Raw genomic sequence first — 16,590 nt, 5'->3', positions numbered from 1 at the left:
TGGCATTGGCCTCCGGTTTATAAGATAGCTACAATTTATATTTACATTTGCAACCATAAAACTATTATCTTTGATTTATAGTGATTATGAGTTATAATAATTAAATAGCGGAAAATGTTCAGAATAAATTAATAACTGAATAGATAAATGAATAGATAACTTAATAGATAAATGAATAGATAACTGAATAGATAAATGTATAATCGGCACGATTGAAAAACGTAGTTACTCTGACGGTCGCGGTTGCATAAATGAACTTTCATAGAACTAAAAAAGGCCTTTGGGCATGTTAATGTCATAAAATATCAAATTACCCTTAAAATATGTTCGATGTTTTACCGTTAACGTAAACTTTCTAACGGTCGATTCTGGTATTTCCAACTCTTTGAACCACAAGTGATTCCTTTTTATTCGTTTTTTTATAGATGAATTTAAAAAATATATATTGAAAAATAATTCGCTTTTACAACATCAACAAATTATCACTACATAGTATAATAACAAAGTCGCCTTTTCTGTCCCTATATCCCTATGTGCGCTTAAATCTTTAAAACTACGCAACGGATTTTGATGCGGTTTTTTTCAATAGATAGAGTGATTCAAGAGGAAGGTTTATATGTATAATACATGCATAATATACTAAGGAAACATTGCTAATTTTAGAGGTTTCTAACGTGATGTCGTAAATTAACCTATTTTTTAGGCTTATTTAGCAATTAGCAAAAACGCTGCCTAACCCTACGAGTTAGATCAAATTAATGTACTACAGTATTGTACACCATAAAAAGGTCTACAAAAAAGTTCGCGATGGTATATGTTTATCTTTTAGGGATAAGCCACATTAACCATTTTTATTGTTTACTTTTTACGTGAGAAGATGGCTTATTTACGAAGCTATTTTAAGCAATACGGCATTAATCCTTATCGAATTAAGTACCTTAAATACAGTGTGCAATTAATATAGATCAATATGGTTCCTTACAGCATGTAAATTAAACAAATATTTTCGGAGATATTACAAATTTAAAATGTGCGTTTAAAAATGTGTAATGTAATAAAAATTGTATGAATTTAGATATTCCAAAGATAGCAGGAAATCTTCATAGTAAGTATAGGGGAAGAGGAATTGTTTTACTCCAAATTTAATGCGTGCAGGCCAAGGGCAGTAATGAATGAACCAAAAATACTGGATCGATTTTAATCATGTTTTCATTGAGTGACATAGGCATATATATTTTATGCCCGTGCAAAGTCGGAGCGGACCGCTATGTTTTTATATACAACGTTCATATTTTTTCTGTAGTGTATTTAATTTTGGTATCAGCATTGCACCCGTGCGAAGCCGGGGCGGGTCGCTAGTATTATTATAAATTTGATATCAAATTCTCCTCTTGGAATATATACAGCATTCGGGTCCACTCATTAACTATCTACTACTAATTATTAACTAACTCTTATGGTAGAAGCATACATTTTACTACAATTTTTCCACGGTATATATACAGTGATTTTTTCCTAAATAGCAACAGTTGTTAAAATAATAAGTACTATTTTAGAGTGTTTTAAATAATGAGGTAAATATAAGTATGATCAATAATATAATAAATATAGTCATTATAATGAAGAAAATATCATACAAATCCAACTTCTTTAAATATTTAGATAAGAGTATCTTATAAGTCTTTTATATTTATTTAACATTACATTATTATTTACTAGCGACCCGCCCCGGCTTCGCACGGGTGCAATGCTGATACTAAATTAAATACACTACAGAAAAAATATGAACGTTGTATATAAAAACATAGCGGCCCCCTCCGACTTTGCACGGGCATAAAATATATATGCCTATGTCACTCAATGAAAACATGATTAAGATCGGTCCAGTATTTTTGGTTCATTCATTACTGCCCTTGGCCTGCACGCATTAAATTTGGAGTAAAACAATTCCTCTTCCCCTATACTTACTATGAAGATTTCCTCCTATCTTTGGAATATCTAAATTCATACAATTTTTATTACATTACACATTTTTAAACGCAAATTTTAAATTTGTAATATCTCCGAAAATATTTGTTTAATTTACATGCTGTAAGGAACCATATTGATCTATATTAATTGCACACTGTATTTAAGGTACTTAATTCGATAAGGATTAATGCCGTATTGCTTAAAATAGCTTCGTAAATAAGCCATTTTCTCACGTAAAAAGTAAACAATAAAAATGGTTAATGTGGGTTATCCCTAAAAGATAAACATATACCATCGCGGACTTTTTTGTAGACCTTTTTATGGTGTACAATACTGTAGTACATTAATTTGATCTAACTCGTAGGGTTAGGCAACGTTTTTGCTAATTGCTAAATAAGCCTAAAAAATAGGTTAATTTACGACATCACGTTAGAAACCTCTAAAATTAGCAATGTTGCCTTAGTATATTATGCATGTATTATACATATAAACCTTCCTCTTGAATCACTCTATCTATTGAAAAAAACCGCATCAAAATCCGTTGCGTAGTTTTAAAGATTTAAGCGCACATAGGGATATAGGGACAGAAAAGGTGACTTTGTTTTATACTATGTAGTGATAAAAGTTATTCTCCGACCCAAAATTCCATAAAGTTCATACGTATATGGTTATTTCACTAGGAGGTAGACGCACAAGAAAACCCAAAATAAAAAAAATGTCTCTTTTATTGGGGGATACCAAAATTATAAGTAGAGTTTGTCGACTAATAATAGAAGCTAGTGTTGGGAGCTATGGGCTGAAAACGACTATCGACTGTTTAGTAATTGACTACTTTTTACCAGTGATTGTTTCAGTCGAGTGTTTTCCGTCCGACCGATTTTGTTACTATTTACTATCGAGTGTTTCAGTCGTGTACTTTTAGTTACTATTTTCAGTTCTACTAGTTTTGTTCAACTGATTTTTAACGTTCTGTCTCTGTCGTCCTAGCCGCGACCTTGATAAAAATGTACCCAATTTATTCTTACATATGTAACATATACAGTTTTTTAGGTTCAATATATGTAATATATATAGTTATTATGTCATGGATTAGTTTTTTTCTATGATTAGGTATAAGTTTCATTTTTATTTAGTAGTTATTGTTATCGTACGTCTTTAATTTTTAGGTTTAGTTTAGGTTCTATTGTATTGTCTATTAACAATTTAATTGCATGTTAATAGTATTCAGTGATTATGTTTTTCCTTTTCTTTTTTAAAGTTAGTACGTGAAGGAATATGTATATCTCCGACTCGCTTATATTCTTTTTATATAAGTTCTATTGTATTGTCTATATTTATTATAGTATATTATTTAAAAATAGTAATTAACATATTAAAATACGATAAAACATTTGCCGAGTATTATTCCATTCCATAGAAAAATTCCATTCCTTTTTAAAGATCCACAGAACATTCAAATATAAAACTAATTCTACTTATTTTAAAATGAAATCATTAATTGCTTGTTAATAGTATTCAGTGATTATTTTTTCCTTTTCTTTTTTAATGTTACTACGTGAAGGAATATGTATATCTCCGACTCGCTTATATTACCGTTGGAAAATATAAGCACAAATAAAATTAACTGCTTCAAACAATTATCTCCGTCCTTTCCTCTCTCACAATTTATACAGGAAAGGGTTCGTACATCTTCGTCTGACATCACGAATTGAAAAAACAGTCGAATTGTGCAATTGACGCAAATAGTAATTACTATTTTAAGTCGCTAGTTTTTTGACTATCGACTGTTTTCAGTCGATAGTTCCCAACGCTAATAGAAACAAAGATCATATAGACTAGTTCGAATTGTAAAAGTGTATCGAACATATCATGATTGTCATGATTTGATTTTTTTCCACATTTGAATCAATCATATGATTTGTTTTGTAGGTAAACTGCTAAATAATTGTATTGAAATATTACGTATTTCAGACACCAAAGCCAAATAGTATCCAAAAAATGAAATTTGGATGCAAAGTCATTATGCTGGTAGCCTATAAATTATCACACTAAAGAAATAAACTGGCTAATAATAACACTAAAACATTATTCAAAAATTATGTATAATGCAACTGCAAGCTACTGTTTAAAGAGTATTATAGGTATATATGTGAATCTTACAAAAATTGCTGGAATTGATAGTTTAGATTCTACATTTTACATGGAAAATATGATGGTTTGACAGATCTTGCCAATAAAATAACTTTGTAATTAGAACTTTACATCATTCAAAATTCAAAAATAGAATGTTACTAAAATCACTAAGAATAGAAACAGCTCGAAACATTCAAGTCCTATATTGCCAAACCTAGTCTGTAAGAAGGATATATATTATTTTATTTTCGACAGTACCCGCTCGTATATTTTTAGAACTTTTAAAATCATCAAATTATCAAGTAAATTGCCTTTCAAAAGGATACATTCTCCGTATCGTTTACATTGGAAGAATTGAACAGCTAGACTTGAAGCAAAAAATTGAAAATAATATATATTGTTCAAAATAAGAGCATTAAAAATAATTTATTATAAGTATCTATTTAAAAGATATATATATATATATATCAATAAAATACGAGTAGTAATAGAGATCTATCTAGCTGTATTTTAACACCGGCGAAAATGAAACGATATGAAAACGTGACAATGAATATTATACTCATTGTAACTTTACATGATACTCATTATTTACCATATAGTTGGTAAATATTTAACAAAATTATGGCAAACCGTTCAATGTCAAAATTAATGTATTTATCTGCAGTAATTTAGCACCATATATAAGCTTTATTGCAAATGATTTTATCATGTAACAAGGCTGTTCTGCATCCTTATCAACACAAAAAATTATCGTCGTTTGTTAAGACACATGCTTCCCGGTTTTTGAAAGTACTTATTTACTGACTGTACTTATTTTTCTCTAAGATTTTGACTTAAGTATTCAACCAAACCAAAACGCTGAAATCTGCTTTTAAAAATGTACTTAACAATTTGTATTTACAGTGGCTCAAAACCAGACACTTATCTAGGAAGACTCATAAGCCTTATTTACTTAGTTACAAATTAAACAAAACTAAATAAAATTTTTGCAGTATTTTCCATGGAGGAAAAACATTTAGTACACTTCAATATATAACAACACAATAACACACGGTTTGGTTCTCTTGAGCCTGTATCCTAGTCCAAAAGTTGCAGCATTTCGATGTTAACAGGAGTATTTCGTCATGCCTTCTTTCGGTTGCTAAATCAAAACAACGCTGAAACAATACAGCTACTAAACAACATGCAGGAAATTAGAAGATTAAAGCGAACCAAACCACACGATCTTGTCGCTTTGACGGGTGTCGTCATTTCGCGACTATACTAGATACAATAGAATTATGATCTAGAGGGAACGGGGACAAACGTAAAATGTGTATATAAAATAATAAATGAATAAATAACCAAAATTAATAACACAAACAGGATGGTTATATGAATAAATAGTGTATATACAATTTTAAAATAAACACAAACACAGGATTACAAACACAACCATAACGAAGTAGAAGCTCCATTCAGACAGTACACATCAGCACCCGTACCGAAGTGGTAATGGTTATTTGATCAGTAACTCTAAACTTAGTATAGGCTAGATTCTATGGAGAAAATCAATCTTTCGTAGAAATCCGAGGAGTCTGTCGGTATTTTCTCCTATTAAGGCATTTTTAAAATTTTGCAGCCCATACTTAGTTATAATCTGGGTGAGCCGTGGACAGTCGTTCAATTTGTGGTAGACTGAAATAGGGGCACGGTGACAAAAATCACAGTGAGCAGGTGGGCTCGAAGTCATCAAGTAACTATGCGAGAAACGACAGTGGTCCAATCTCAGTCAATTCAAAGCTACGGCATGGTGACGAAGGGAAGGAACGCGAAGAAAGGAGAAGAAATCAGCTTTAACCTCAAACAGCCTGTTGTGTTTGACCTCCTGGGCCCAACGACGTTGTACCTCGATATCCGTAAAAATTATATGGACCCAAATATACGTGATGGGGAGGAGAGATGAAGCTGCTGATTTAGCCGCACTATTCGCGCGCTTATTTCCCGGTATACTTGTCAGTAAACTTGTCCTGATCCCATTCAGATAGAGGGTACGGATAATTGACGGTGAGTTGGTGACCAGGGGATGGTTAAACTTCTGTTCTAGGAAACAATCGAGAGCATTTCGGTAGTTGGTAAGGATTAGCCATTCTTTGAAGGTTTGTGTGCGATAATGCTTTGAAAATAACGAAGGGTTTAACAGTCAAACTGAACCCTGTTCAAGGAGGTTGAAACGGAATACCCGGTTTCCCACTACATACACACTGCCAAGTCCGCTGCGAGATTTGGATCCATCGGTATATATGTGCTTGCGGCCAGGGTAAGAGTGGAGAGGTTCATAGAACCTGGACCGAATAATGTATGGACAATGTTCTTTTTCATAAGTGTATTCTTAATTTTAGCTTAAGTATTTTAATTTTATTTTAATTTGCGAAATATATATTGATGTATTAAACCTGTACTCGTATTGCTTGTGCATAAGGGTAATTAATTAAGGTATGATTGCCATGTTTCATCCATTGTCACATGGATGAAACATGGCTCCATCACTCATCACATCCGTCACATATCGACGCAAAAACTCGGGTTATTACGTTTGATCATGTTCAAACACTGCTCCGAATCCTCAACTCGTCCAAAAGTGAGCTCGCGCGGCACCCACTTTGTACAGAGCTTTCTCATACCTAAACATTAGTGAATGATATGATGTACACGTTTAGTTGATATCTTCAGAGTGTCTGCTATTTCATTCAATTTCAATTTACGGTCATTCAAAATCATCTTGTGGATTTTTTAAATGTTTTCATTGGTAACGACCTCTTTTGTTCCACTACGTTCACCGTCTTCGCTGCTCATTTCACCAAGTCTAAACTTAGCATGGCAATTCTTGATGGTTGATTTTCCTGGGGCAGTGTCCGGAAACTCGGCATGAAGCCAAGGTTTTGCTTCAACTGTATTCATCCCTTCAAAAAGCAATATTTTATCAAGACGCGAAATTCTTTTTTATACATTTTTTTTCACAATAACACAAGTTGATTCAGTCAAAATACTATAATTCACAAACTAATGATCCGACAGCTGTCAAATTTATACACGCATCTTTTGAGGGTTAGGGCTATCTAAGATACATATGGATTTAATTCTAGTACCGCCATCTATGTGTCAAGCCGGGAACTTTTCAATTCACCTGTTAGATTTCATTTGTTCATTCTTTCATTGTTCAATAAAATTCTTTCGGTGTATGTTTTTCTGTTAATGTTTCTATATATACCATATATCCCACGTGCTCTATCAAACTTACTACAAATCGATACTAGATTACACTTTTAAAATAAGGTATGATTGCCGTAAACAAAAAACTCACTCAACAAACTCAAAACTGGATAAACGTTCAGATTGAAAATAAAGAAAAATCAAAGAAATTAACAAATACCTCTATTGATATAAGTCGATCTATGCAGTTGTTTAATGACATTAGATTAATAAAACTCTTGGAAAAAAAGTCGCGAATTTAATTAAGAAAAGCATTAGTCCTTTTTTAATTAGAATCCATAAAATTAAATTCGACTCTATTTGCAAAGCATAATATTTCGTTACAGCGTTGAATGAAAAAAATACAAAATAATGTTCGGGGATCCCCTCGCTGGAACTCCTTTCCCCACATCCCCGAACACATTATGGGTAATTTAACCCCAAAACGTTTAATTGAAGTGAATTTACCACGTTTTTTTCCTTGTTTGGCACGGATGAAAAACCCTACATTCAGAAGAGCCTTACATTTTTTGTTAATAGACACGTGTAGCTTTTCCCAATTTCCCTCACGGCGGCTTTAAAAGGTTTTTTTACTCTCGTTTCGTTCGAACCAACAAAAAATTTAATGGCAAAGCGTTAAAAAGATTAAACTTTATACCTTGAGCCCGTTGTATTCTGTTTTCCCTGCATAATTTTGGGATATACAGACAATTATTTTTAATGTAGCTATCACCATCGCGTACGTCGTAGAGCGAACAATAAAGGTCCGCATTTTGATGAGGTATAATAGTGTAGAAGTTGCTGTGGTGAAAGATAAAACATGAATTTATTGGTTATATATTGTTTTCTTTAGACCCGGATTAAATATAACATTAAATATTATGTTTCCCTATACAGTAATAATTAAAAACATCCTTAACCATGATAATGACTTACTTTTCGAATAAAATTCATCAAGTATTTAGCAATTGCATCTGTAAATAACATTCGTATTGTATTGTTAAGGAGAGAAAAACACAATATATTTTCTCTCTTCTCTCTTCTAAATTATATGCAATGAAAGATGTTAAATAGTTACCTAATAGTGAAATAATTATGAATTGGATGGAAATGGCTTACTAAATTGCCTTTCTTGTATAGAATAATACTGATTCCGTCATCGGACCCAATTGATGATTAATTTATTCTACTGCTCTTGATTCTTGACATCCATTCTTGATACTTTTTCCTTTTTCTTAATTCTAATTGAATCTTGATACTCTTGACTGTTTCATAATTCATATTCTTTAACTAATTCGGTAATTATTTTACTGTTTCTAGTCTTCGTTCTGTAATTCTTTGATTCTAATTCTATTGCAAAATCTTTATTCAATTATGTTCTTCAATACTTTTGTGATGACAAATTCTGATGTTATTCAATTCTTTAGTTAATTCTTTCTATAATAATTTCGCAAAATCTTTTTTTTTCTTATTCCAGAATGACCAGCTAGAACCAAAAGACCATTTGGTTGTTGATGTCGCTTCTGGTTCGGGATAGAGAGATGTCTTGCGGGCGACTGAGCCCCTGCGTTACGACTGAAATTGTCGTAGGTTCTCTACCACGGTTTATGGATGAGTAGGGATTTTATTAAGTTGTTATCGTGTTTTAAGGAGCCTAGGGAGAATCTTACAATGAGCATGTTCATGAAAGTCTTCACAAATGGGATGCCTGATTCGAGGTGAGTGTTGACGTTCCTCATAAATCATGGGGCATTGAGTAACGCGCGAAATTTTTTGGATTGGATGTACCTCACCTATGCTCTGAAGAGGCAGAATGGACGGACTAAGAGCATTTGATACAATGAGTCGCTTTCTGGAGGATTAGAGTTTACTTTTTTTTGCAGAGGAGTGGGAATAGTAGACTGTACACGCCATTGCCTTCGTAGACAGCATACTGGATTTGGGCTGACCATTGGAACCTGTGGTCGAACTGGAGACCGAGGTAAGCGCGTAACGCTTTCTTGCGATGGAATAGAGCCTGAGTTTTGCTCGGGTTTGGTGTCGGGACTGTAACCGGTAGTAAAGAAATCTGTATCATCTGTATAAGATGCTCTGTGGGAATGTTTGTGGAGTGGAAAGTCAGCTATATAAAGGTTGAACATGGCAGAGGCCAGTGAAGCACTTTGCGGAGATCTGTTTTCGAGAGGAGACTGCGTCACCGAACACTTCATTTGAAAGAATCTACCGTCCAAGTATAAATCAATCAGGGAAATAGGTAATTCGACGGACCAAGCTGGTTCGCTTTAAAGACTAGACCGTTGTGTCATACTTGATCGAAAGCTCTGGAAACATCTAAAAAGAGGGCTCCAGCTTTGCGACCTTTTGTTAATGTCTGATGGATGGTTGCTGTGATGCGGGCAGCTTAATGAAGGCTTGAGTGTTTGTCGCGGAAACCGAATTGTTCGTTCCGTATTATGTGGTGTGCCTCTGTGAAGCTGTATAGAGCGTGTAATATCGCTTTTTCGGCAAGTTTGGAAAGTGAACTAATCAGGTTGATGGGTCTCGTCTCAACTCTCGCTTCGATGCTTCGTGTTTTATCGCTCAAGCTCCTCGTTCGGGTTCTTGATGGTGATTGAGAAGGTTGGTTCAAGAAACCCTTTTCTGAATCCCGATTGGTTTAATATTTCGGGGAGGCAAAGACTTTTTCAGGACTCACGCGCGTTGTGGACACTTAAGGCAAGCTCGAAAGTTCCACAATCTTGAGCTATCTTGATGTTTATGATTTATAGCAACCATAAGGGGTCCTCTATCAGGTCTAACTTCTGACGCGCTTCGTACAGCCTCGGTACCTGATCCACCATTATCGGGAACACCCGACAACGAGCCGATGTTACATAATTTTTGCTAGGCACGTGTTTTTTGTTTGCTTTCTTATCTTGGCTTGGTTTCACCAGACATTCGATATAATGCGATATTTTATATTATATCAAGTTGTAGTTCTTTTACCATGTCACAAATAGTACAAAAATATTTAAGTGGTCTAGTAAATTAGATCCCCAAATTATACGAAAGAAAAAACATTACAATTTTGCGTAAATTTAAAATTAAACAATTTTCTGCATTATAAATAAATGTAATTACGTGTCAACAATTCCAGAAACTTAAATTTCTCAATGACTCAATACAATCACTTAAGTATGGTTAGATCTGGAAAGTCGAGCAAATGACAGCAGAAACAATCAAGGTCCATAAAACAATATTGCAATGGCTTCGTGTTTTGCGTACGCAAATATAGTGATCGGCAAAAGTACTATCAGTATGTAAAAGCGGAATAATTGTTGCAATATCCAAATATTGATTTTCCTTCTGCTTTCAACTGCATACACCGTCAACTACTTTGGGCAGCTTTGGAAGCTAAACATGTTCCCCTAAAAATAATTAAACTTCTTCAAGTATCTTGAAATGTTTCCGTGCGTGTGTAAAATGGTTTATTAAATTCTAAATTATTTAACATAATAGTAAATGCAATTCGATGAAAAATAATTAAAACGAGACATGGCGTTTAATATATTACTACAAAATTTTTGATGTTTAGACATAAAGCATTTTTCACAATATAGTTCGCAAAGCAGATTGCTTGGACGTTATTAAATAAAACTAAATAATTTTAAAGAAAATGTGGTAGAAACTCACTCATTTTGGTTAGAAATTAAAGCTTTTCATTAAATCGTTAAACTATATTATACAAACCTAGAAAAACACAGTTATAAGAGAATAATCCAGACATACAAGGTAATTTTAGAGCACACATACCTCTATTAATATTAAATAAGTATTATTTTAAATAATTTAGTGAAGAAGAAAGGTAATTAGTTAATTCGAGTAACACAATAACTAGTACTTATTGATACAAGCTTGATTTTATTCTGACTCTCTCAACTTTCAATTCCACTAACTGTCCTAAAATATTGATAATTGTAATCGCATTACGATGAACTATTAAAAAAAAACAATATCGAGAGCTAAATTGGCCACTCAACGAAATAAATACAATAAAAATATCATAAAGAATCAAACTAAATTGAAAGGTTATTCATTTTAAGAGCGCGGGCGCAAACTAGCTATGCATATATATCTTGTTAATTTCTCTGTAGTCTAGTGTTGTGTAGCGTAGGGAACTATTGACTAAAAACGACTATTGACTACTTTTTACTATCGACAGTTTCAGTCAACTACTTTCAGTCGCTATTTTCGGTTTTATCTTTCGGACTATTTCAGTCGTATACTTTAATGTACTCTTTTCGAACATACTAGTTTCATTCGACTAATTTTCAACGTTCTGGCTACATAGATATAAATATGTAATATTTATGGTTTTATACATATTTTAATTTTACTTTATAATAATAATTTTACATCATTCAAAATGAAACTAATATTTTGAATGCAATAAATTACAGCAATTACCTTTTTCCTTTTCTTTCGCAAAGACAATTTGAAAAGGAATATATACATCTCACGTCCAACTTATGGCGCGGTCGAAAAAAAATTAGTAAGTATATATTGGAATGAAATAGAAATAAACCAATTACATTAATTATATTATGTCATTGTTACTTTCTGAATGTTAAAATACGATTAAATATTTTGGGATCATTATTCTCCATTCCTTTTTTCACACTGTCATTTGCCAATCTGTATAGCACATAAAATAAAACAATTGTATCCGACCTTTCCTTTCTTAAAATGAATACGAAAAGGAATTCGTACATCTCCATATGTTATCATGAATGTTAGTCGAAATGTGCATTTAACTAAAATAGTAATTATTAGTTTCAGTCGTTAGTTTTTTTACTATCAACTTACTACTTTTTTACTGTTGTTCCCAACATTAGTATTGTGGGACTAAGTTTAGTTTAGCTTGTTTTGTAGAAGATAGGACCTTTTAGTTTGAAAATTACCAATAATATCTATTTTATAATATTTTACAGGATATATGATTATATCGATATTCCTTGCCGCTACCGGTGTTCATCATATTATGGCGGTTCATCGAATTATATTTTATCAAATAAATTATCAAACTCGACCTAAATATGAAAATAAATGCAATTTTATAAATCCATTAACTGATATCTGTAGATAAATATGATATTACTGTCATCATCCTAATTCAAGGTGACAGAGATTGAAAATCAGGAACAATCATTAACCCTGATGACTCCCAAGACACATGCACATGTGCGCAACTATCTTTCAGATTGTTATGGCGTGTCTAGAAAAAAAATCGGTTGAATTATCTCTTATTAAAATTACTGACCTGGTATTACGCTGATAGCTGATTAAAAACTGTGAAAACAAATAGTGCATTATTTAATTTTAGCGTGTCTCCCTATAGAGGCGACTAAACCTTATCGAAACCTCTCCTAAACATACAAACAACTACAGATAAGTTACGATAAGAGACAACGTTAAGTGTAATATCGAGCGTACACGGGTACCCACACACGCACCGATTCCGTATGCATTCCTTCGCGACAACCACTACAACAAGTCTAAGTGAAACGATTACAATAGCGATTCTCGTTTTCCTACATCAGCAAAAAAAAAGAACGTCGTCTGCACCGATTTGTTAGTAATGCGGCAGATAAAATGAATTTCCACTGAACAAGGGAAATATTTCCACTGGATAGTCATCAAAGCCAACTGGCATGAAATCTCTTTGTATGTAATAAAACTGGCCATGTGGCTAATAACAGAAAATTATAAATTACGGGTTAGGGTAACATTAATATTTGAAATACTATTCATTTTTATTAAATACATTTTTATTAAAATACCTATAATCTGTTCCGCTTCAAAATTAGTCGCACATAATTAGTTATAAGAACTGTTCGTTTAATTTTTTTTTTAATTAAAAGTTTTATTATTTAAACTTGCATATATTATTTATGGTTCACTCAATTCAAACTCACTTTCACATTTAAAACAACTACAGGGGATACACAAAGGTTATAATAAAAATGATATGTTATAAAAATTAAACATTATATTATTATTATGTTATAAACATAATACAAAGGAATACACAAAAAGTTTTAAAAAATGTTATGCCGAAACCCGGGATCGAACCAGGGACCTTTAGATCTTCAGTCTAACGCTCTCCCAACTGAGCTATTTCGGCTAATGACAGTTTTCCTATTTTATAGCTATCGGAACATCTTTTTAATTTTAATTTAAATAGGTAATATGTATTTTACGTCCTCTCATAGTTTTCATTCTTGTTCTTTTTTTTCAATTTTAACACAACTTCATACGTTCTTCAGCTCTAATAGGTATATAGCCCGTCCAATAGAATAGTCAATATACGTCATACATGATGTCAAATATATTGCCCACAACCTTTTAAATTCAATTTGGATTGGTACTAGTTTTTTTTATATATTTTTGTTTATTGTTAATTACAACATCTAGAATAAAATTGACGAGCAATATTTTCCGAATAAAATCTTAAAGTTAAGGTATGTTATCGAGTTTAATCCACTGGCGTTTCCTCAGTTTTGCTCACTCCTGGCTACACCAAACAACACACACTGTGATCTGCTTTTAACCCACTGTACAACACTAGCAAAAGTTTGGTCTTATTAAGTCTTCTCACTATTCCACTATGGTCTAGTAGCTGGATTGCTGCGACGTTCTTATGGCTATTAAGTCGATCTTCATGCTTCTTTGCAACATTTCTTATCTCGTCTGTCATTGTGTAAGTCGCTGTTTCTTACATACCAAGGGGCACTGACAGTACTCCTTAGCACCTTGTTCTGGAATCTTTGTATGACTTCTATACTGCTTGCATAGACACACACGCCTTAGTACCTGTTCGTATGTCATCAATTTATTTCGAATTGATAATTCAGTGTCTACTTAATATCCAATATAATTTTCTATATTTGAGATTCAGCAGTTCTCTTTCCTTCTTAATGTGTTTTTCTCACCGTAACTTCGCATCTAGGTTTATGCCTAGGTACTTAGCTGTGTTTTCATATGGAATAAAATGATTGTTAATAATTATTAACACTTAAACAGTGTGCTTATTGGTAACATTTACATGCACTCATTTACTTTCATTAAGTCATTAATTTTTTTATTAATTTCTTTCATTAATATGATAAAGAAACTGATTACTCCCTCTGGAAAGCCACCAAACATCTAAAGCGCTCATGTTTACACAGTCCACCTATAAGAGACCTATGTGGGAATTGGACACGTGATAATCACCAAAAAGCAGAAGCATTTGCTGAATATATAGAAAAACTTTCAAACCAAACGAAACTAATATTGAACATAATTTGCCGGATATAGAAGCTGAAAATTAAAACTGACATTAACCCCAGGAAATTACCAGGCTACGATTTAATAACAAGAGAATTACTGCAAAAACTACCAAGAAAGGGAATTCTAAAACTCACTAACTTAGTCAATACAGCATTTAGATTAAAACATGTCCCAGGCATTTGGAAGATGGCGGAAATTGTAATGATCCCAAAACCTGGGAAGTCACCAAACGAAATAAAAGCCTATAGATCTATATCACTGCTGCCAATAATATCTAAGGTTTTTGAAAAACTCCTGTTGAAAAGAATAAAACCGATCATAGAAAGAGAAAACCTAATACCAACACACCAGTTTGGGTTTATTAACAAGCATTCAACAATTGACCAGGTCCACAGAATATAAGATGTTATTGAAAAAGCCTACGAAAGTAAAAAAGTATACTCAGCTATATCCTTAGATGTAGCACAGATCTTGTTCATAAACTACAGAAAATGCTACCAAGACCACACACAGAACTATGAAAATCGTACATTACAACCAGAAGGTTTAGAGCCAAACAAGAAGAAGCTTATTCTACAATAAAAGAAGCTAAAGCAGGTGTACCACAAGGAAATGTACTGGGACCAATGCTTTATATATTCTACACTTGTGATATACCACAATTGGAGAATAGTACGATGGCTACATTTGCTGATGATACTCCGATTATAGCTGGCGGAGACAATAGTGAAGAAGCCTCACGAAAATTACAACAGGCATGTGACAATATAAAAAATTGGAGGCAAGCTTGGAAAATAAGAGTTAATGAAAGTAAATCTGTACATGTGCAGTTCACCTATAAACATCGTACAAACACCAGTAACATTAAATAATGCTATCATTCCATATAGCAACAACGATAAATATCTCGGAATGAATCTTGATGCAACACTTGGTTGAAAGGAACACATAAAGAAGAAAAGAAAAGAATTGGAATTGAAATATAGGAAAATGTACTGGCTAATTGTAAAAAAATCACAATTATCAGTATATAATAAATTGCCATTATATAAGCAAATAATGAAACCTATATGGACATACGGAGTTCAATTATGGGGATGTTCTGTAAAGAGTAACATAAATGAAATACAAATTTTTCAGAACAAAGTTCTGAGAGGTATTGTGGGCGCACCCAAATACTACAGGACTGACTCTACATCGAGACCTTCAGATACCCACAGTCAGTCAAGAAATCAAGAGAATTGCAATGGGGCATGAGGAAAGAATCCTTTCTCATAAGAATATTGAAATATTGCAGCTTTTGGATACCACCAGAACAGGACACATACTTAAAATAATCAAACCATCTGATCTTGTGGTGTTGTGTAGTGAGGTGCATATATTAAAAAAATACAGCACTGACAAGTATAAGTATTATTTGATCAGAGACTGAGATAGGGCCGATGGGTCCTCCTAATTAGCTAGTTATATACCTAGATTTAAGTTATCATAAATACAAATTGTAGGTTAAACGGAAACGACTAGTGACAATGTACTAACTAAATAATTTGAATTGAACACGGGCGGGGTGCCAGCAGCGCCAACTAGAGCCCGATAACGAATAGCTGGCAAACCCGAGACGTTTATCTGGGATGTTATTGAAGGGTATTTCCATTCATTCAGTACTCGCCTATCGTTTGGTTTAGACGTGCCACCATCGACTGTCCAAGCCTCGTCAACAGGTAACACCGCTGCCATCCGTTTTATCATTTGTATTTTTATATTTTGTATACTACTTCAATAAATAACGGTCACATAATGTAAACACCACTGTTCATTTCGTTTTACCTCCATTCACCGAGCCACATCATTTACCTTAAACTGCTACACTTCTAGTGTCTTTTCCAGTTGGATTGGTACTAGTGAGCCAATTTATCAAATAGCAAAATTCTTCAAAATATT

General features: G+C 33.1%; 1 protein-coding gene and 1 non-coding gene across 6 annotated transcripts in view; both read right to left on the bottom strand.

The window, feature by feature from the left end:
- Pde11 (Phosphodiesterase 11) overlaps nt 1–16,590 on the bottom strand; it is a 456,074-nt gene that overhangs the window by 244,301 nt on the left and 195,183 nt on the right. The gene's annotated exons all lie outside the window — the stretch shown is intronic.
- On the bottom strand, nt 13,429–13,501 carry TRNAF-GAA (transfer RNA phenylalanine (anticodon GAA)). Its single transcript has one exon. It is a non-coding gene; the product is annotated as a tRNA-Phe (tRNA).

The sequence above is a fragment of the Rhynchophorus ferrugineus genome, unplaced genomic scaffold (genome assembly GCF_030347505.1).
Source record: "Rhynchophorus ferrugineus isolate W39M unplaced genomic scaffold, kcgeb_rfMv2 rfM1, whole genome shotgun sequence".
Taxonomy (NCBI): domain Eukaryota; kingdom Metazoa; phylum Arthropoda; class Insecta; order Coleoptera; family Curculionidae; genus Rhynchophorus; species Rhynchophorus ferrugineus.
This window is presented reverse-complemented; position numbering and strand designations above follow the sequence as displayed.